Source organism: Macaca mulatta, chromosome 15 (genome assembly GCF_049350105.2).
Source record: "Macaca mulatta isolate MMU2019108-1 chromosome 15, T2T-MMU8v2.0, whole genome shotgun sequence".
Lineage (NCBI taxonomy): Eukaryota > Metazoa > Chordata > Mammalia > Primates > Cercopithecidae > Macaca > Macaca mulatta.
The window spans coordinates 124,584,224-124,607,517 of record NC_133420.1 but is presented as its reverse complement, the minus strand read 5'-3'; the positions used below and the strand labels follow the sequence as shown (position 1 = coordinate 124,607,517).

General features: G+C 39.3%; 1 protein-coding gene across 6 annotated transcripts in view; it reads right to left on the bottom strand.

Moving 5' to 3' along the window:
* The window catches only part of PTPDC1 (protein tyrosine phosphatase domain containing 1), a 120,351-nt gene extending 99,749 nt beyond the window's left edge, over window positions 1-20,602 (bottom strand). For all 6 annotated transcript variants that reach the window (XM_077966437.1, XM_077966439.1, XM_077966438.1 and 3 more), the window contains exon 1: window positions 20,288-20,602. The gene's annotated coding sequence lies outside the window, so the exon portion shown is untranslated. The remainder of the gene's footprint in view (window positions 1-20,287) is intronic.
* Between the last annotated feature and the right edge of the window lie 2,692 nt (window positions 20,603-23,294).

Below are 23,294 nucleotides of genomic sequence, written 5' to 3'. Positions count from 1 at the left end.
TATAGTATCATGCAGAGTGGTTTCACTGCTCTAAAAATCCTCTGTGCTCCAACTATTAATCTGTCCCTCTCCTTGAAACCCTGGGAACCACTGCTTTTTTTTTGTTTTTATACTTTAAGTTCTAGGGTTCATGTGCACAACCTGCAGGTTTGATACATAGGTATACATGTGCTATGTTGGAACCACTGATCTTTTTACTGTCTCCATGGTTTTGTCTTTTCCAGAATGTCACAAGGTTGGAATCACAGAGTAGGTAGCCTTTTCAGACTGGCTTCTTTCATTGGATAATGTTCATTTAAGGTCCCTCCATATCTTTTCATGGCTTAATAGCTTGTTTCTTTATAGCACTGAATAATATTCCATAGTTTGGATATATCACAGTTTATCCATTCACCTATTGAAGCACATCTTGGTTGCTTCCAAGTTTAAGCGAGGATGAATACACATTCATGCGCAGATTTCTGTGTAGACCTAAGTTTTCTGTTCATCTGAGTAAATACCAAGTAGCACAACTGCTGATTGTATAGTAAGCATGTATTCAGTTCTGTATATTATTTCTGTTTATAGATGAGGAAACTAAGACAAAGAGAAGTCAAATAATTTGCCTAAAGTTACACAGTTACTAAGCATGAGAACTGGAATTTGAATTCCCACAGTTCAGCTCCAGAGTTTGTGCTCTTAAGGACTACACATATAGTTTCTGAACAATAAAGACCTATTAAATAATAAAATTTAAACACATAGAGTTTTAAATATTTAATTGGCTTTTATTCATGATTCATGAACTAGGCAACATAATATTCACTCTACAAAATAGAAAGGAGCTCCACTGGGTATGGCAGGACAATTGGCTTTTTATAAGGCAGCTGCAGCAGGAACAGGGAAACAGCCCAGTACAAAGAGCAGACTGGTTATCCTCTGGTTACTCTCCTTGTATGAGTTTAAGCAGTGACTTCCTTATGCTGGCCAGGTTGACTGGGCCCCTTCCGACCGGATGCTGCAAATCTCCTGTTTTGTTTTGCTTTTTCCTAGAAAACTGGCCCATTTGTGGATTTCCTGTTGGTTTGTGTTTTAAGTTTTAGTTTAATTATGTGGCACGTAGCACGACTGACTCCATTTTGATTTGGTCTATTAGGGTCTAGTGTAGAAACTCGGTCCAAATCAATGGGCTCACATAAATTTTATTTACTCAATCTGTTTTCCTTTGTGTAGATATTAATAATTTACTGATTTTTTAATCAAAATTTTCATTCACTGTTATCTCAAAGACAAATATCAGGAACATGGCCCCTTTATACATTTTAGCCTCCTATCTCCTAACAGAAACAGGAATGCTAGTCTAAATGTAAGATTATAAAATCCAAACACATTTCAATAGAGGAGTTGGCACGTATTAGCTTGGTGATCTTAGGCACATTTGTTAATATCTCTGAGACTTACTACCTACCCTACTGGATCACTGTAAAGATGACCCGAGAATGTATATGCAGACCTAATTCCGTCCCCAACATGTAAGTCAATCTATTCTCAATACAGCAGCTACAGTAATCCTGTGAACTTCAGTCAGTCATGTCACCCCTCTCTTCAAAACCCTCCACATCACCCTAATTAAAATTTAAATCACTCCCCCATTTCATTTTTCTCCACAAGACTTATGACATCTAACACATTATATACTTTATTTATTTGTCCTGTCTATTGTCTGCCTTCTCCTACTGGAATGTAAGCTCCATGAAGGAATAGATTTGTTGGATATATACATGAATAAACATTCAATAAAAGGCAGCTGCCACCACCACCACCAACACTTTTATCACTTAATCTCTCTGAATGTCAGCTTTTTCATCTGTAAGGTAGGAACAGTAATCTTGCCTTACCCATCTCAGGGTTATTGCTAAGAACATATATAATTGCCGGGCGCGGTGGCTCAAGCCTGTAATCCCAGCACTTTGGGAGGCCGAGACGGGCGGATCACGAGGTCAGGAGATCGAGACCATCCTGGCTAACACGGTGAAACCCCGTCTCTACTAAAAAATACAAAAAAAAACTAGCCGGGCGAGGTGGCGGGCGCCCGTAGTCCCGGCTACTCGGGAGGCTGAGGCAGGAGAATGGCGGGAACCCGGGAGGCGGAGCTTGCAGTGAGCTGAGACCCGGCCACAGCACTCCAGCCTGGGCGACAGAGCGAGACTCCGTCTCAAAAAAAAAAAAGAACATATATAATTATGTGGCAGCACTACGCAAACACAAGGAATAGCGTTATTCTTATTTAGTCTTCCTGATCACATTTATATCTCTAACTTCCTGCCCATTTTCTATGTGACAGATTTGTGTTCCAGTTCCCTGAGGGTTGGATTTGTTTTCTTCTCAGCAGAAGGTACAGAGGCTTGATACAGATGCACGATAGCAGTAACTTCTACCCTCAGCCCACATTTTCTCTCCTTTAGGATGCCTTCCCTAGTATCAATTACATATTTTACCCACATCCCTCATCATGTAGGGGTGAGTAAAGATTTATTGTATGTAGGTTTATGTGGCTCAAATGCTATAAAAACAGCCTCCTAATACCACTGTAGTATTTTCTTCTTGAGGAATTAAAGCACTGCTTATGATTCCTTATGTAGTAAAATTAAACAAAAATAGATTTCTTTTAAACTGAAATGTCCTCACCTCTGAATTTATAACCTAAAAAAATGACATGACTATATAAAATTCCTTTTCTTTTCAAATCACCCCAGAGGAAGCTAGGCAACATTTAAAAAAAAAAACCCTTTTCTTTTTTCAGACCCCTCAACATTTCTGATACGGTTAGTCCTGGGGAAAGGAGTGAGAGCCACCTAGAAACGTGTTGTCTCTGGCAGAGTTTACTACACTATTACCTTCACGGGCTTTGTGATTTCACACCTCAGATACACCCTAGAGAAATCTCCAAGGCTCTCAGGAGACCAATCACAGATTGGGGGAAAACAACACTTCAGCAGGAACCCTGCTATTTCATCGTTTAAAGAAATAGTCTCTTTGATTTGGATTCTTCAGAAAACACATTATAATAAAGAATGGGTAAGATGTTAACTATAGATGAAGCTGGTTTTTACAACCAAGGTTTCTATATTTCCCATCCTTTTTCCCACAAGCAGCCACAGGTGGCTTATTTGATTGAAACTTATTCCCATAGGTTCAATCAACCTCAAATCAAAGATACTCCAAAGATGCTTCTAAGCTCATCGAAAGGCCAACAATTCCTAATTAAACCCATCAGATCACCTGGATGACTTTCTTAAAATCCCAAACTGCTGGGCACTCCCCTCTAGAGTTTGCACTCAGTAGTTTTAGAGTGGAACTGAGAAGTCTGCATTTCTAACTCGTTTCCATGTGATGCTGATGCTTTTAGAACCACTGCACTAGGTAAGCAGTTTGCATTTACCTAACAGCAAGTATTCATATTCATATAGGTTCCTGTGAAGGTCTGTTTCCTGGGTTCTATTTAGTTGTCAAACATTATAAACTTTCTTTTTATAGTTCCTGAGCCAACCTTCACAAAATCATGAAATACAGCAGGAAGACCTACATCATCAAGCAGATGTAGAAACAAGCTCATATTCCTGGATGAGACCTGGCTACCAAAATTCTGTTTTAAGACAAACACATCACTTGAAATCTGAGCATTGCTATACAGGTGGTATCAACAAGATCAAAGACTCTCCAAATATCAGACACTTTTTAGTGAAGTACCAGATACCACAATTTGGACACCATAATGTGACTTTATGATCAATACATGTTCATTATCTGAATATCCCTATTAACAAATATATAAATATTGTAGATACATAATTATGTTTACCTTTAAATACATCTTTTGTGACACTGCTTGAAATTTTTTTCAATTGATAATTTCAGGCTAGTTGCAGTGGCTCATGCCTGTAATCCCAATATTTGGGAGGCTGACATGGGAGGATCGCTTGAGCCCAGGAATTTGACACCTGCCTGAGCAACATAGTGAGACCCCCATCTCTACAAAAAATATAAAAAATTAGCCAGGTGTGATGGTGAGCACCTATAGTCCCTATAGTAGTAGTGAAAGCTACTACTCGCGAGGCTGAGGCAGGAGGATCGCTTGAGTCTGGGAAGTAGAGGTTGCAGTCAGCCATGATCACACTACTGCACTCCAGCCTGGGCGACAGAGTGAGACCCTATCTTAAAAAAGAATAATAATAATTTCAGCTAGTTCAATAGAAAAATCTCAAAATACTGAGTATAGCAGAGTTTGTTATTCACTTCATCCCTATTTATATACAGACTAGGAAGAATAACAAGATTTTCTACCTCTTCAATTCGTGAACTATTTCTCTATTTTTCTAACAGTTATTCTGTAAAACCTATTTCGTGTATCTGGGAGGCAAGCCTGGGTGTCTAAAAACACAGGCAGGTGTGTAGCTCTTGGGAATTCACAGGCTTAGATCAGATCATCCATAGCAAGATATATAGGACATCTCATTTAGGCAGTGATTTAACTCATAGATTAGCCTTCCCTTCCTCCTGAGACTCTGGAGAAAAGACTGTTAGAGAAATTTTATAAAGAATAAGCCCATAGAGCAAGGAACAACAGGAGTTGGTTATCCAAGAACCTGCGCTCTCAGTAAGCTTTTGGAAGACAGAAAGCACATGAAAGTGAAGGGGCAACTAAAACCAAGGGGGGAAGTTATGGCCCTAGTATAGATGATTGCATCTCATCAGAAAAGATGGAAGCCAGAGAGAGTGAGATGACTATTTCTTCAATTTTGAAAGAAAGCAATGGTCAGTCAATAATTCCATAACCAGTTAAACTCTCCTTCAAAAATGAAGGAGAGCCGGGTGCAGTGGCTTATACCTGTAATCCCAGCACTTTGGGAGGGTGAGACAGGTGGATCACCTGAGGTCAGGAGTTCGAAACCAGCATGACCGACATGGTGAAACCCCGTCTCTACTAAAAATCAAAAAAAATTAGCCAGGTGTGGCGGCACATGCCTGTAGTCCCAGCTACTTGGGAGGCTGAGGCAGGAGAATTGCTTGAACCTGGGAGGTGGAGGTTGCAGTGAGTTGAGATCGTGCCATTGCACTCCAGCCTGGGCGACAAGAGAGAAAATCTGCCCCTTTCCCCAAAAAGGAGAAATTAAAACATCTCAAGATCAAAACAAAACAAAACCTGAGAGAATTTGTTGCTAGCAGACCTGTCCTAAAAGAAATAGTAAAGGGAATCCCTCAGGCTGAAATGAAAAAAAAAACAGTACATTGTGATTCTCAGATCCAAAGAGATAAAGAACATCAATAAAGATAACTAAATAGATATTATAAAAATACATATATGTAGCTTTTTTCTTGACCTGTTTTAAAAAATACCTGCATAGAGCAATAATTATAAAAATGAGTCAATGAGCTTATAATATATAAAGATGTAATTTGTATTTTATGACAATGGTACAAAAGAGGTAGAAGTGAATGAAAACACACTAAAGGAAAAGTTTTTGCATACTATTGAAATTAAGTATCAATCTGAAATAGACTGTTTTAAATTAAGATGCCAATTGTAATCCCCAGAGGAAACACTAAAAATGTAACTCAAAAAATACAGAAAAGAAACAAGGGATTTGAAAAGGCATAATAAAAAATACCTAAGATAAAAGAAGGCAGGAATTGAGAAATAAAGGAACACAAAAGACATAAGCTATAAAAAAAAAGGTAGGCAAATAAATCCTAATTTATCAGTAATTACATTAAATGAAAATGGATTACACATCCCAATCAAAAAGCAGAGCCCGGCAGAATGGATTTAAAAAATGATCCAACTATATGTTATTGACAAGAGACACATTTTAGATTTAAAGACAGGAATAGACTCAAAGTAAAAAGATGGAGATAGATATACCATGCAAGAAGTAATCAAAATTGTGCTGATATTGCAATATTAATATCACACAAAATACTGTTTAAGACAAAAATTGTTTTGAGACAGCAGGACACTTTATCATGCTGACAGTCAATTAATAAGGAAGATATAATAATTACAAACATTGTGCACCTAAGAACAGAGTTCCAAAAGACATAAAATAAAAACGTACAAAATTGATGGGAGAAATAGACAATTCAACAATAGTTGGAGACTTCAATACCTTATTTTCAATAATGGATGGAAAAACAAAACAGAAGATCAACAAGAAAACAGAAGAACACAATGAATTATATAATCCTAAGTGATGCTATGGAGACAAAAGTAATTCCATCTTGGATGCTAGTCCACCATATTGACTTCTGACTCGCCCCAGTCCTGTAAATGTCTCCTAATTCCCGCTTTATTTACTATCCCTAGTGTAAGAACATCTACTCCTGCTTTTAGATCAAAGCGACCTTGATGTTATCACATAAATTATAGGCTATAATGCATTTAGCATTCTTGACTATTCTGGAGGGTTGCCTTTGTTTTGCTAGAGTATGCATACCCTTTCCCTATGGTATATAAGCCTTGGGTCTGGAGAGCAACAGTACAGATATCCACCTGTCTTGTGGCCACCAAAGACCACACTTCTATAAGTGCCCTCAATAAATCCACCAATACCAACAAACCAGATCTGTCTGCCTCCTTCTCTGGTTTCTCAGCTCTTTCAGCATTTGGGGATCATTTTGCGTAATTACTCCTTTTGCAGAACAGACATCTAAAGAAAATTCCAGACCCAACAACAGCAGAATATACACTCAGTGCACATGGAACACTCTCCAAGGTAGACCATATGCCCATATGCCAGGCCATAAAACAAGCCTCAATACATTAAAAAAGAATGAAATCACAACATATGCTCTCTGATCATAATGAAATTAACTTAAAATTCAACAACATAGAGAAAATGTGGAAAAGTCATAAATATATACCAGTTAAACAATATTTAAACACATCTTTAAATAACTAACGGGTGAAGGTCAAAGAAAAACATACAGTGGAAAAATCTAAAATATTTTGAGTTGCCTGAAAACAAACATACACAATACCAAAACTTAGGGAATGAAGTTATGGCAGTACACAGAGGGAAACTTATAGCTACAAGTGCATACTAGAAAAGAAGAGAGATCTCAGTCAATAACCCAACCTTCCACCTTAAGTAACTGGAAAAAGAAGAGCAAAATAAACCCTCAAACAAGCAAAAGGTAGGAGGTATGCTTGAATGTATACCCCAAAGTTCCTGTGTTGGAAACTTAATCTCTAATGCAACAGTATTGAGAGACGGGACCTTTAATAGGTCTCTAAGAGGACCTTTACGAGGCTCTGCCCTCGTAAATGGATTAGTGCTGTTATCAGAAGAGTGAGTTCCTAATAAAAGGATGAGTTCGACCCCTTTCTTTTCTAATACACATGCTTTTATGCCCTTCTGCCTTCTGCCATTGGTGATGCAGCAAGAAGGCCCTCATCACATATGGGCCTCTTAACCTTGAACTTCTCAGCCTCCAGAAATGTAAAACATAAGACTTTTCGTTAGAAATTTCCCAGTGCATGGTATTGTTATTGCAACACAACACAGACTAAGAAAGTGGGAAATAAAAAAGATTAAGGTGGCAATAAATAAAATAGTAAAATGTAAAACAATAGAGAACAGCAATGAAACCAAAAGTTGTTTCTTTGAAAAGAGAAACAAAATGGACAACTTTTTAGTTAGACTGACCAATGAAGAGAGAAGACTCAAATTACTAAATCAGAAATGAAAAAGGGAATGTTATAACCAAATACAGTAATGAAAAGAATTATAAGAAAATACTGTGACAAAAAGTATGCAGATAAACAGGTAATGAAGGTAAAATAAATTCCCGTAAAGGTACAAAATATCAAAAAATGCCTCAAGAAGAAATAGAAAATCTGAATAAACCCCTAACAAGTAAAGAAATTGAGCTACTATTTCAAAACCTTTCCACAAAGAAAAGCCAGGCTTCACTGATGAGTTCCATCAAACATTTAGAAAAGAATTAACACCGATCCTTCTCAAACTCTTTCAAAAAAAGAGGAGGAGCAAACATGTTAGAATGCAATCAGTGAGCACAGTATTACACTGATACCAAAATGAGAAAAAGACATCACAAGAAAACCAAAGACCAATATATATATGAATATAGATGCAAATATCCTAAAAAAAAATTAGCAAACTGAATCCAACAACATAAAAAAAGAATATTCACCATGACCAACTTGTATTTATTTCAGGAATGCAAGGTTGGTTTAACATTCAAAAATCAATTAATGTAATACCTCATATTAACAGAATAAATGTCAAAAACCACATGACCATCTCAATAGAGAAAAAGCATCTGCGAAAATCTGTCTTCTCAGGATAAAAATACTCAGTAAACTAAGTTTATAAACAAATTTCCTCAGCCTGATAAAGAGCATCTTTGAAAAACCCACAATTAACATCACACCTGATGGTGAAAAACTTAGGGCTTCCTGCCTAAGATCAGAAATAAGAATATATACTCTCATTAGCATTATTCAACACTGTAATGGAGGTTCCAGCCAGTGTAATAATGTAAGAAAATGAAATAAAATGTTTCCATATTGAAAAGGAAGAAGTAAAACTATTTTTGCAAATGATGTGAATCTGTATATAGAAAATTCTAAGGAATCTACTTAAAAAACTATTAGAACTAGTAAGTTCAGGAAGGTGACAGAATACAAGATTGATATATAAAAACAATAATACTTCTATGAATTTAAACTAAATTTTGACTGTACTTCTGTAAGTTCTGTAAGAAAAAGATGTCTTTTTCAAGTTGAGGCAGTTCTATTTTATTCTTTCATTTTCTGAGAGTTTTTAAAAAATAATGAATGGGTGTCAAGGTATGCCAATTTTTTTTCAGCACCAATTGATAAAATCCTGTAACGTTTTTCTTTAGCTTATGATGTGATTATACTGCCTAAACTTCAAATACTGGACCAGTTTTGCATTCCCTCTCAACAAGGCTCAAGGTGTGGCTCACAAATTTTGATAGGTTGGGTTTTCATTCAAAGTATTGTTTTTCCCTCTGCAGACACATATGTCCACTCTTACTACTTTTTTTTTTTTTTTTTTTGAGACGGAGTCTCGCTCTGTTGCCCCGGCTGGAGTGCAATGGCCGGATCTCAGCTTACTGCAAGCTCCGCCTCCTGGGTTTACACCATTCTCCTCCCTCAGCCTCCCGAGTAGCCGGGACAACAGGCGCCCGCCGCCTTGCCCAGCTAGTTTTTTGTATTTTTTAGTAGAGATGGGGTTTCACCGTGTTAGCCAGGATGGTCTCGATCTCCTGACCTCGTGATCCACCCGTCTCGGCCTCCCAAAGTGCTGGGATTACAGGCTTGAGCCACCGCGCCTGGCCCACTCTTACTACTTGTGTTCAACATAGTATTAAGTTCTAGCCAGAGCAATAATGCAAGAAAAATAAATCTAAGGCTTCCATATTGAAAACAAAGATGTAAAATTATGTTTACCCAGAGATGTCATGCTCAACTATGCAGAACATCCAGTGAAATCTGCAAAAAATCTACAAAAATAGTAAGCTAATTTAGCAAGGTTGTGGTAAATATGATCAATATATAAAAATTAATCACTTTATGTAATAGAGATGAATAATGCAATTGAAATTTAAAACACATTTGCAACAACATCAAAAAGTATGAAATATTTAGGCATACATCTGACAAAAGATATGAAAGGCTTGTACACTGAAAACTATAAAATACTACTAAGAAAAATTGAAGAGGACCTAAATAAATAGCAAGATCTACTGTGTTCACAGTTCAGAAGACTACATGTTAAGACATCAGTTCTCTCCATCATAATTTGTAGATCACAATCCCACCAAAAATCCCATAAGGCTTTTTGTAGAAACGGACAAGCCAATTCTAAAACTTATATGGGCCAGGAGTGGTGGCTCACACCTGTAATCCAAGAGCTTTGGGAGGCCAAGGTAGAAGGATTGCTTGAGGCCAGGAGTCCAAGACAAGCTTGGCCAACATAGTGAGAGCCCCATCGTTACAAAAAATACAAATAAAAATTAGTAGGGTGTGGTGGTGTGTGCCTGTACTCCCAGCTACTTGGGAGGCTGAGGCGGGAAGACTTCTTGAGCCCAGGAGTTTGAAGCTGAAGTGAGTTATGACTGCACCACTGCACTCTGCCTGTGCAACACAGCAAGACTCCACCTCTACGAAAAAATACAAATAAAAATTAGCAGATTGTGGTGGTGTGCACCTGTGGTCCAGGTACTTGGGAGGTTAAGCCAGGAGGCTGACGTTTGTGTCCAGGAGTTCGAAGATGCAATGAGTTATGATTCTGCCACTGCACTCCAGCCTGGGCAACAGAGTGAGACCATGTCTCTATGAAAAATAAAAAATAAAATAAAACTTATATGGAAGTGCAAAGGAGCACATTAGCCAAAAGAACTTTGAAAAAGAAGAAAAAGTTGTCAGAACACCACCACCTGATTTCAAGCTACAATAATAAAACGAGTGAGGTAGCAGCTTAAAAACAGAGTAAAGGAACAACAGAATGAAAAACAATATACCTACATCTACTGGACAAATAATTTTTGACAAAAATGTAAAGATAATGAGGTAGACAAAGTATAGTCTTTCCAACAAAGGGTGCTGGAACAACTGAAAATCCATATGGCAAAAACATGAGCCTTAATCTCTTATTATCACATATAAAAATTAACTCAAAATTGATCATACATCCAATTGCAAGAACTAAAAATATTAACTTCATTAATTCAAGGCAAAAACTAAAGGAGAAATAGACAAACCCACTATATATTTGTATTTATAGTTGAGGCTTCAACATCCTTCTCTCAGTAACTGATTAAGCAGGCAGAAAAATCAGTAAGGATAGAGATGACTTGAACAGCACTATCAACTAAGTTGATCTAATTTATATATATAGAACATTCCATCCAACAACAGAAGAGCACATGGAACAGTCACCAAGATAGAACACAATCTGGGACATAAAACACACCTGCACAAATGTAAAAGAAGAGAAATAATACAAAGTATATTTTTAGACCACACCAGAATTAAACTGAAATCAATAGCTGAAAGACAGTTGGGTAATTGGAAATATTTGAAAAATACCCAACACACTTCTAATTCTAAATAACACATAGGTTAAGAAGTCTCAAGAGAAATTTAAAAATATTTTGAACTAAGTAAAAGTTAAAGTGTATACATATATATTGCACAACAGTGTGAATGTACTTAATAGCACTGAAATGTACACTTAAAATGGTTAAGATAATAAATTTTGTTATGTGTATTTTACAATAAAAATAATTTTTAAAAACACAACATCAAAATTTATGGGATGCTGCTAAAGTAATGTTTAGAGAGAAACTTATAGCAGTAAAAGCGTATTTTAGAAAAGAAGAAAGACCTAAAATCAATAACCTATGCTTCCTCCTTGGGAAACTAAAGAAAACTAATTTAAACCTAAAGCAAGAAGGAAGAAAATGACAGACCACTAACCAAGAAAAAAAAAAAAAAAAAAAGGGTGAAGACACAAATTGCCAGTATCAAGAATAAAAGAGAGGTTAGCACTATTAATCCCATGCACAGCAAAAAGATAATAAAGGAATACTATGAGTAAATCTGTGCCAATAAATGTGATTATTTATATAAAATGGACCAATTCCTTCAAGTGCACAAACTACAAAAACTCCCTCAAGGGGATATAGATAATGAATAGTCCTACATCTGAAAAAGTCATAAAATTAGTAGTGAAATTAGAAAAGAAACTTCCCCAAAAAGGAAAATAACAGACTCAGATGGTTTCACTGGTGAATTCTACCAAACATTTAAGGAAGAAATAATACCAATTCTATCATCTCTCCCAGAAAGTAGAAGAGTAGGGATCACCTCCCAATTCATTCTGTAAGGCTAGCATTAACCTAATACCAAAACTAGGTAAAGAATTTCCTCAACCTAATAGAGACTATATTTAAAAAGTCACAGTTAATATCATACTTTAACAGTGAGAGACTTGATGTTTCCCCCTTAAATCAGGAACAAGGCAAGATGTGCTCTCTCACCACTTATATTCAACTTCATATTAAAAGTCCTAGCTAAGTGTAATAAGAAAAAAAGAGAAAGGTATACAGATTGGAAAGAAAAAAGCTCTCTTTATTGATAGACAACATAATTGTCTTTCATGGTTGTCTATGGATGCAGAAAACCCCAAAGACTCTACTGAATAACTCCTGCATAGGTAAGTTTCACAAGGTTGCAAGATACAAAGTCATCCTCAGTAAACTGACTCAGGCCACGTGTTCTCACTTGTAAGTGGGAACTGAACGATGAGAAAACATGGACACATAGAGGGGAACAACATATACTGGGACCTGTCGGGGGTCGGGGGAGGAAGAGCATCAGGAAGAACAGCTAATGCTGGGCTTAATACCTGGGTGATGGGTTGATCTGTGCAGCAAACTACCATAGCACACATTTACCTATGTAAAAAACTTGCACATCCTGCACATAACCCTGGAACTTAAAGTAAATCTAAATAAATGAAGAAATACTTTGTGTTCTTGATTGAAAGATAACATAGTAAAGATGCTAATTCTCTCCAAGTTGATCTATAGGTGTAATAAAATTCATATTGAAATCCCAGCCAGGTATTTTGTAGACATAAACAAGCTTGTTCTAAAATTTATATAAAAAGGGAAAGGTGCTAGAATAGCCAATTCCATTCAGGAAAAGAAGAACAAAGTTGCAGGATTTACATGACTTGATTTCAAGACTTAATATAAAGCTACAACAATAAATATAGAGGGGCAAAACATTAGACACCTCAATTAATGGAACAGAATAGAGAGATTGGAAATAGACGCAGAAAAATATAGTCGACTAATTTTTGAAAAAGGTGCAAAGACAATCCAATGGAGAAAGAAAAGTTTTTTCAACAAATGATGTAAGACATCTGGATGTTTATATGAAGTGATTTCAACCTCACTCACACCTTACATAAAAATTAACTCAAAATGTATCTTGGACCTAAATGTAAATGCAGAAACTATTAAACTTCTAGAAAAAAAATAGGAGAAAAGCTACATGATCTTTGGTTTGCTGATGAGTTTTTATTTTTTTGAGACAGGGTCTCACTCTGTCACCCAAGCTGCTGTGCAGTGGTGCGATCACGGCTCACTGCAGCCTTGACCTCGTGGGCTCAGGTGTTTTTCCCACCCCAGCCTCCTGAGCAGCTGGGACTACAGGCGCACACCACTACATCCAGCTAATTTATTGTATTTTTTGTAGAGATGGGGGGAGTCATTTTCAGAGATTTAGGTGTGGAGCAAAGAGGAAGAGTATACCCTATTTTATTCCCTTTATACATCTCTGTATTGTTCGAAATGTATAATTATTTTAAAATTATAAATAAAACTTTGATACTATATTTTAAATTTTCTACTAAAAAACATGGGCACAGGATCTGAACAGATACCTTGCTGAAAACATATAGATGGCAAATAAGTATGTGAAAAGATGCTCAGTATAGGGGATGTGCAAACTAAAACCATAGTATGTACCATTACACATCTAACTAGCAATATCAAAGTACTGGCAAGGATGGATAGTAACAGGAACTTTCCTTTATGAATCACAAATGAAGGACATTTGCAGTTCATGGGAGGAGGTCAAAATACCAACATTAACAGGAGTTAGGAAGAAGCTGATTCCAGCACTCATGGATGATTTGGAGAGGTTCAAGACTTCAGTGGAGGAAGTATCTGTACATGTAGTGTAAACAGCAAGAGAAGTAGAATTAGAAGTCGAGCTGAAAATATGACTAAATTGCTGCAATTTCATGATAAAACTTAAATGAATGAGGGACTGCTTTTTTTTTTTTTTTTTTTTTTTGAGGCAGTGTCTCGCTCTGTCGCGCAGGCAGGGGCGCAATGGCTGGATCTCAGCTCACTGCAAGCTTCGCCTCCCGGGTTCACGCCATTCTCCTGCCTCAGCCTCCCAAGTAGCTGGGACCACAGGCGCCCGCCACCTCGCCCGGCTAGTTTTTTTGTATTTTTTAGTAGAGACGGGGTTTCACCGTGTTAGCCAGGATGGTCTCGATCTCCTGACCTCGTGATCCGCCCGTCTCGGCCTCCCAAAGTGCTGGGATTACAGGCTTGAGCCACCGCGCCCGGCCCCGAGGGACTGCTTTTTACGGATGAGTAAAGAAAGTGATTTCTTGATAGAGAATCTACATCTAGTGAAGATGCTGCACTCTGATGAACTGAAAACAAAGGATTTAGAATATTCCTTGAACTTGGTTGATAAAGCAGTGGCAGGGTTTAAGAGGACTGACTCCAGTTTTGAAAGAAGTTCCACTGTGGGCAAAGTGCTATCAAAGAGCATCACATGCTACAGAAAAATCTTTCATGAAAGAAGAGTCAACTGATGCAGTAAACGTCATTGTTATTTTAAGAAACGGTCACAGCCAACCCAGCTTTCAGCAGAAGTCTATCCTGATCAGTCAGCAGCCATCACCACTGAGGCAAGACCCTAAACCAAAAAAGATTACGACTCACTGGAGGCTCAGTTGCTCCTTAGTATTTTTTGGCAATATTTTAAAATTAACATATATACATTTTTTACACCTAATGCTACTGCACATTTAATAAATTACAGTCTAGTGAAAACATAACTATTATAGGCACTGGGGAGCCAGAAAATTTGTGTGACTTGCCTCATTGTGATATTCACTTTATTGTGGTGGTCTGGAACCAACCAGCAGTATTTCTGAGGCATGCTTGTATAATAAATGCATGACATGACATAATCTCACTGAAGGGGATGGGGAGGATGGAGTGTAAGAAACTTTGGAAATGAATGGAAACTGTAAGAGAAATCAACAACAACAAAAAGCCTTGTACATAAGCACCATTCTATAATTGGTTTTTATGGAAGTATGGGTTAACAGTTCTGATACTGCTGTACCTGTATACTGGAACTGAAAAAATAAGTAAAAGCATGGTGAATGGTAGGAGCCAGATTTCTCACTATGGACTGGGAGGTTATGGATAAATAAGGAGGAAAGGTTAGAATAAACTGTGTAGTTCTCAGTTAGATTCTAAGACATCAGGGTGAAATTCTCTTTGGCTTAATATAGACACTGATAAGTAAAAATAGAAATAAAAATGTGTATGCATACACAAGTTAATATACATACATATAGTTCCTACCTATGGTCACTGACAACGGCCTAAAAGCAATGGCACTCCAAGAGTGATGAGCATATCAGAGCAAATCTGGTTTCTAATACTATTTTCCAATAAAAGGAACCAGGGATCCTTGGTTGAAATGATTAATTTTAGGGCTAGAGCAGGGAATATACAAGATGAGTCTGGAGCATCACGTAGTGCCAGAAAAGTAGGGAAGTACTCAAAACACAGGGATGGATGAGAATGTCAAAAAGATGCAGAAGCAACTGAAAGAGCTCCCAATGGCAAAAGTAGAAACAATTTGAGTAACAAAATAAACAATGTAGTATTAAGTTAAAACTGGGTGGCAACAGAAGACCTAGAATTTAATAAAGACAGTTCAGTTTTATCTACATCTTTACAAATTTGAGGGATTTTTAAGTTGGTTTGTCTACATAGGAGGTCTACCACGGATCCAAGTAATAATCACTTAGAAAACAGAATTTAGAAGGTGTAGGCTAAAAGTACAATTATTCTACAATCTCTTTATAAGAATTTAAGCTATTAGGCCGGGTACGGCGGCTCACGCCTGTAATCCCAGCACTTTGGGAGGCCGAGGCGGGTGGATCACGAGGTCAGGAGATTAAGACTATCCTGGCTAACATGTTGAAATCTCATCTCTACTAAAAATACAAAAAATCAGCCAGGCGTGGTGGCAGGCGCCTGTAATCCCAGTTACTCGGGAGGCTGGGGCAGGAGAATGGCATGAGCACAGAAGGCGGAGCTTGCAGTGAGCCGAGATCGCACCACTGCACTCCAGCCTGGGTGACACAGAGAGACTCCATCTCAAAAAAAAAAAAAAAAAAAAAAAAAAAAAGAATTTAAGCTATTAAGGGCATTCACACTTTAAAAATCCACAAGCAATTAGCAGGGCTCTGTTTTCCCTGTTTTGGACTATCTAAACAGCAGCATCACATGGAACAGAAGAAAATGATCTAATGACAATACTTTCCCCATGTGCACCAGGCAACAAATGCAACTAATCACAGAGAGAAGAAAACCTCTCCTGTGGTCCTTGCTTATTATCTCTGTTTCCAAAGAGCTTTTGCTCAAAGGAAAGAAAACACTGAACTAGAGTCAGTTGATTCGTACATGATAAGGCTGATTATGCTGGAGGCATGACAGAACTTTTACAAAATAGGCATATAGAATGAAGGAAGATGTAGAGATCAGTCAGCACGGGGGCTGAAAATACTAACTCAACTATGAGGTAGAAAGAAAGAGATAGCCATCCAATAACAATGTTCAATGGACATGGTGAAGGAGACCTTGTTCAGGTAGACCACTGATATAAAGTATCAGAAACATAAGAAGTGTTCAAGAAATAATAGTAATGATGACAGTGAATATTATAAATTACCCAAGTCAGGATGGTCAGCACCTAGGAGTCTTCAGGTAAAAGGAGTTAGAAAAGATATGTGTTGGGATTAGCTGCAGAACATTATCTTGGCAATGTATTAAAAATCAACTTTTTAATGGTAAAAATGGTAAAAACTTTTACAGTTTAAAGGAAGTAAAATACAAAATTGTGTACAAGTATGTAAAAATAAATATACACAAACTGAAGCAGATTGACCAAAACACTAATGAAGGGAATATGGCTGACTTTTTTCCTTTATGTTATTTATTCTATTATTATTATTTTGTTATTGTTACTACTCAAATGACTAAAATAAACTTTAAAAATTAGTTTTTACTAATACCTTTCACTGAAGACACATTTCAAAATCTTAATTGAGACTTAAGAGTTTAAAATAATCTCCTAATATTTTTTCACAAATTTAAACTCAGTGAGGAACGTATTTTTTCACCATGTTAAATTCATTGACATTATTCAGTTTTACTGTTTAAGCATTTATTAAAATCTGTAATTACTTTATCTGCTTACTATCTTTTTCTTATATAATTTCTTTTAGGTTAGGGACCTTGTCTGTCTTCTTTACAGTTATATTGTCTACATGTACCATACTGCCTGGCACATAATAAGTGTTAATAAATATCTGCTGAATTAACAAATGGATGATTTTGGTCATAGAGAGCAAAACCTGGTAAGAAACTAGATAGTCAATTTGCCCTTAGTTTTCTCAGCAAAGTTTTTTAAAAAGATGGCCCGCTATATTTTTATGAAATTTTAAATGTCTCACATATAGTTAAGTGCTCCAGAAAATGCATCTTTTTGGAAATGAAAATGATCTTAAATATTACAGCAGGATAGGAACTCATAAGTTTGCTCTGAAGAGAGTGAGAGAGGAAAAAAACTAATATTAACAGAATATAGCTGTGCTTAGCACTCTACTAGGGCTTTACACATGCTGTCTCATATAAATGTCACAACCCTGGAGGCACGGTCCCCATTTTAAAGATTAGTAAAGTGAGAATCAGAGAGGAAGAACTGAGAATCGGAGAGGATGTCACCGGCCCAAAGTCATATAACTAGAAAGTACTAGAATTGGGATTAGAACACCAGTTCTTCCTTAAACCCACTTTATTTCCTGTATCCCACGTTGCCACCACAGAAACCAGAAAAATGAAATACAACTTTTTCAGTAACACCACATTAGGTACACGAAACGATCCAGATAATAACTGCAAAGAAATATTTTGATTACTCAACTTACATCATTTTTAGAAAAAGAAATATATAAGTAAATTACATAAAACATGATTCTGAAGAAACATTTCAATGTATACATTTTCACATCCTCTATACTGCTTAATTTAGAACAAAGAAAATGTCTGGACTTTGAGGCAGTTGTTGGTTTTGAAAAAGGATGTCCAGGCTGGGGACGGTGGCTCACAGTTGTAATCTCAGCACTTCAGGAGTCTGAGGCGGGAGATTACTTGAGCCCAGGAGTTCAAGACCAGCTTGGGGAACATGGCGAAACCCCATGTCTATAAAAAACACAAAAGAGTAGCTGGGCGTGGTGGCACACAGCAGTAATCCCACCTACTTGAGAAGCCGAGGTGGGAGGATTGCTTGAGCCTGGCAGGTTGAGGATGCAGTGAGCTGAGATTGCACCACTGCACTCCAGCCTGGGCACCAGAGCGAGACCCTGTTTCAAACTTAAAATAAACAAATAAATAAATAAAAAGAGAGAGAGATCGAAAGAAAAAGGATGTGCTTCTCGGGAAGGGGAACATCACACACGGGGGCCTGTCGTGGCGTGGGGGGACGGGGAGGGATAGCATTAGGAGATATACCTAATGTAAATGACGAGTCAATGGGTACGGCACACCGATATGGCACATGTATACATATGTAACAAACCTTCACGTTGTGCACATATACCCTAGAACTTAAAGTATAATTAAAAAAAAAAAAAATAGAAAAAGGATGTGCTTTTAAGAGCATTGTGAGGTCGGGTGTGGTGGTTTGTACCTGTAATCCCAGCACTACAGGAGGTCAAGGATTAATTTAAGCCCAGGAGTATGAGACCAGACTGGGTGACAGAGTGAGACCCTGTCTCAAAATAAATAAATAATAAAAGTTTAATAGTAACTTTCAAATAAATGCCTTGAACCTAGTTTTCAAGGAGGATCAGAATAGCACAGAAGGAAGCTCCTATTTACAAAAGCACAGCAAAACTGTCAAGACTGTCTCAAAATGAAAGCTGTTCCACAGCATAGGGTGCTGTCTCCTAAACCTTGGTTTTCTCCAACAAAAGATTTCCTTCCAAAGCTTGAATGGTCACTTGTCTGCAAAAGGAGACGGAATCTCTGTTTGGAAGGAGAAATTTGAGCCCCTTGGGTACAACCCCACGAAGCCTTTGGGGTTGGGTGGGAAATTAGACTAGAACAATCATTCTTAAAATGGTCCCTGGGTCACCAATATGGGAATCATCCTAGAAGGGTGTGAAAATGCAGATCCTCCAGTCCTGTCCCTGATACTGAATCCTCATTTCTGGAGTGGGAGCGGAGATTTTTGCATTTTTAAAAAGCCACAAGGTGGAATTCTTGTGCACTAAGAGGTTTAGACACAACTGGACAAGCTGGGAACCAACAGGATGAGTGGGTGGTTTTGGAGCCATATAGACTTGGATTTAAATCCCAGTTCTTCCATTTAATATTAATAGTTCTGACTGTGGCAAGTCACCCAAACGCTCTGAGCTTGTTTTCCCATACAGTAAATGAAATGACACTTTGTTGTGGAGATCAAATAAAACTGTGTGGGCATATGTATGTGTGTATACATGTATGTACCTGTATGTGTGTGTGTTAACAGTGCCTGGCAAGGAACTTTTATAAGATGACCTCTCGGAGTTTTCCAGCTCTCAGTCTATGAATGCCAGTATATTTTAATCCTTCCACATACACAACTATCGCAGGATCATCTGCTTATCCACCTCCCTAAAGCAGTGTTTCTCAACCTTTTCTTGATTTCCCCCCTCTCCTCCCAGGAGACGTTTTAGACATTTTATTTCCGAATCTGCCAACCCCATACAATTTCAATGCCATAGGTATAATGTATATCTGCTTGTTTTGAGGCTCTTTGGAAGGCCACAAAGAACGGTAATATCTACGATCTTTTTGCCCCCCTAAGAACATAAGCAATATCAGCCATATTGAGAATGCATGTCCGAGAGATAAGTGACTTGGTCATGGTCACGTGACTAATTTAGTGGCAGAATTAGATTTAAATTAGAGGGCATAAACTGGCAGACTAGAACCAGCTTATAAATGTCTTTTGTTTGGCTTCCAGTGTTTCTCTCTTTCTTTTTTTAATTGATTGCCAACATTTACAAATTAAGAGATTTCACATAAAAAACCCGACATTCAACTTTCTCATGAAAAATCTGAGATCGCTCTGAGCGGCAGTTGAGAGGCGCTCGCCATCCCAGAACGTGGGGGTTCTCCCAGCATCTCCCAGCCTGGTCCCTGCAGACATCTGAATGTGAGATCCTCAAATCAAGACCTTTACACTTTAGTTTCAAGCTCACGACCCTCAATGATTTGCCTCCAACCACGTATCACTTAATAACTAGACGTTTAAAAAAACAAATCTGAAACAGCCATACTGAGTGTGCGGCTAAACTAGCTGCAAATTCCGAACCTTTTCCCGCTCGGGATTCCAAGCCCTCGGCGCCGGCTGGGGTCAGCAGGACGCGCCGTCCGTGTCGCACGTCGTCTGCGGCCGGCAGACCAGGGCGCGGCCGGCCCGGAGACGCTGCTCCGCGGAGGGTCTGTGGGTAGCGGGCTCTAGGGCAGCCTCTGCGCACCCTCACGGCGCGGCACCGATCCCCGCTGCTCCCGACGCGCCCAGGAGGCAGAGGGATCCCGGCCCCGCCCGCCGGACAGCGTCCTCCGGCGAGCGCCTAGGCTGCTCCCCGCGACGGGGCGCCCCTGCTGAGGCCGCGTCCCCTGCGCTGCCCTCAGCGCGCCCGCTCGCCAGCCAATGTCAGCCGCCAGACGCCGCACGTGACGTGTGCCGGCCAATGGCGGCCTGAAGCGGACCGTGACGAGAGCGGCGGCTCTGGGCTTTTTCGAACAGGCGCGGGCGGTGAGGGAACCGTGAGGGAGGCTGAGGGGATGGTGCGGGTGCGGAAAGGGGACCCTGGGGAAGCGAACGGCGCGAGGACGGCTAGGGGACGGCGCGGGCCAAGAAGGACGGCGGCGGAGCTGGCTCCTCGCGCTCCCCGGCCGCTGGGTCGAGACGAGTGAAGGAGGAAGAGCCAGGAGAGCCCTGGAGCAGCGCGGACTGAACCAGACGTCTGGCCGCCTCTCTCCCGGCCTGCTTCCTGTGTTGTTCCCCCTGCTTCTCCTGGTTCTGGCGGCCCAACTCTTACGGCATCGCGGCCCCAGGTGATTCAGAGAAATCCGAGGAGCAGAATCTGGGTGAGGGCAAGGCCCAGCAGTTTACAGAGTGGCTGACGGGGTTTGCCTGCGTGTAACAGAAACCCCCAGATTCCAGTATCCTAAACCCACGAGGGACTTTTCCCCTCTGTCATAGAAGAAAGTGGGAGGAAGGTAACCAAACTCGTTCGGCTCTGTCATCCGCACAGCCTCGCTTCCGTCCACAAATCTGCCTTATGGGCCAAAATAGTAGTTGGAGCTCCAGCCATCACATCCTTATTTTAGAAAGAGCCTTTCTGGAAGCCGCACACAAAACCTTCTAACTACATCTTACAGACTCGAATGTAGCATCATGACCTCGCAGAGCTGGGAACTATAATCTTAACTTGGCACATTGATGCCCTTAAAAATCTTCTTTCCAAAATGAAGGGAGGAATGAATTTAATTAAGCAACTGCAATCTCTGCTGCATCTTGTTTTTTCACCCTCGCAAGTGTTCCTGTGTCTCACGGCTCAGTAGAAATAAGTCCTTCCCCTGCATGTGCAGAACAACTCACTAGGCAAATACATACTCTGTGGCAGACCCTATACTGGATACTTTATGTCTATTTTCACATTTAATTCTAGGTAGGCATTACTAGCCGCATGTTGCAGATGACACTAGAAGATAGAAATGGTGACAAACTGAATGCAGAGAGGCTGTTAGATTGACCAGATGGTCTGATACCAGTTGGCTGCAGAGTGCAAGCACATGGACCTGAGAATGTTATTTTCTGTACCAAGTCCACAAAGGCCACTCTGCCTAAAGCTGACAGGAATCAACAAAGAAGATGGAGATACGATACTGCCCTGTGGCTCAGGAAGCAGGCCCCACATAATACACCAATGCAAAAATAGTGTGACATCTAAACACCAGTATGGTAATGATGTAAAAAATTTGTTTTAGTAAGCAACAGATGAAAAGAGATTTGAAAACGTTGACTTGGTATTTCTCAGCACTGGCCTACAGAGAACTGTGCACATACTTGGACTTAATAGTAAGTAATGGAGGCCAGGCACAGTGGCTCACACCTGTAATTCCAGCACTTTGGGAGGCCGAGGCGGCGGATCACCTGAAGTCAGGAATTTGAGGCCAGCCTGGCCAACATGGAGAAACCTTGTCTCTACTAAAAATACAAAAATTAGCCAGGCGTGGTAGTGCACACCTGTAATCCCAGCTACTAGGGAGGTTGAGGCAGGAGAATTGCTTGAACCCAGGGGCGGAGGTTGCAGGGAAGATCGCACCACTGCACTCCAGCCTAGGCCACAGAGTGAGACTCCATCTCAAAAAAAAAAAAAAAAAAAAAAAAGATTGGTTTCATACATTTAAAAAACAATGTCTTGTATATACTTGTGCTGAACTAAGCATGAACAATTCTAAGGTGAATTAGATGTTGCCCTGCCCACAGTCTATGGGGACACAGACAAGTATACAAACAATTGGAACACATCATGATAACGGTATTTGGGCGGTATGGGAGCACATGAGAAGAGTATCCAACCTGGCTGGAGAGAGGGGAAAAAGAGGGATTTTCGTTAGAGAAGACTTTCTAAAGAAATGATGATTGACCTGAGTCTTGAAAATCAAGCTTGAGCGGATCAAGCCAAGTAAGCGGAATGGCAGTGCAAGCAGAGGGATCAGGTAGTGTAAAAGTATGTTGATGTGAGAGAAGCCAGCGTATGTGACACTGGCTATGAAGAAAGAGGGGGTAGAAGAACCTATTGAGGAGTTAGTGTCCTGTCGTGATGGATCATGTGTACCATGCCAGGGAGTTTGCATCCTTTGGCCATAGCATCCACTCCTTCCCTTGCTTTGGGGAAATTATTTCTCCACCTTGTGTGTAGTCTTGGTGGCATTATTAAGATGCCCTGTGTTCCCCCAACTAGTGGATAGATGGATAACCCTAGTTAGGCCAACCAGATTGTCTGCCAATTGTGAGAAGGAAAGTAGTGGGATAGGAAGTTGAGAGTGTTTAAACACGCCCCCCTAGGGAGGGGATGAGATTTCCTTTGGATCATGAAAAGATTATTAAATTGGATAGAGAGCACAATCATGGACAGAGGTCACGTGTGTGATGTTTGCTTCAGCAAACTCTATAGCGCAGTCTCTAGCTGATTTTCACATCTTACAAGTGGATATAAATACTGTATTCCAGCCATTCGAAAGGTATATTCTATAGTTATTAGGATTATATTTTATAAACAAAAATAACTTTAGTATTTTAAATA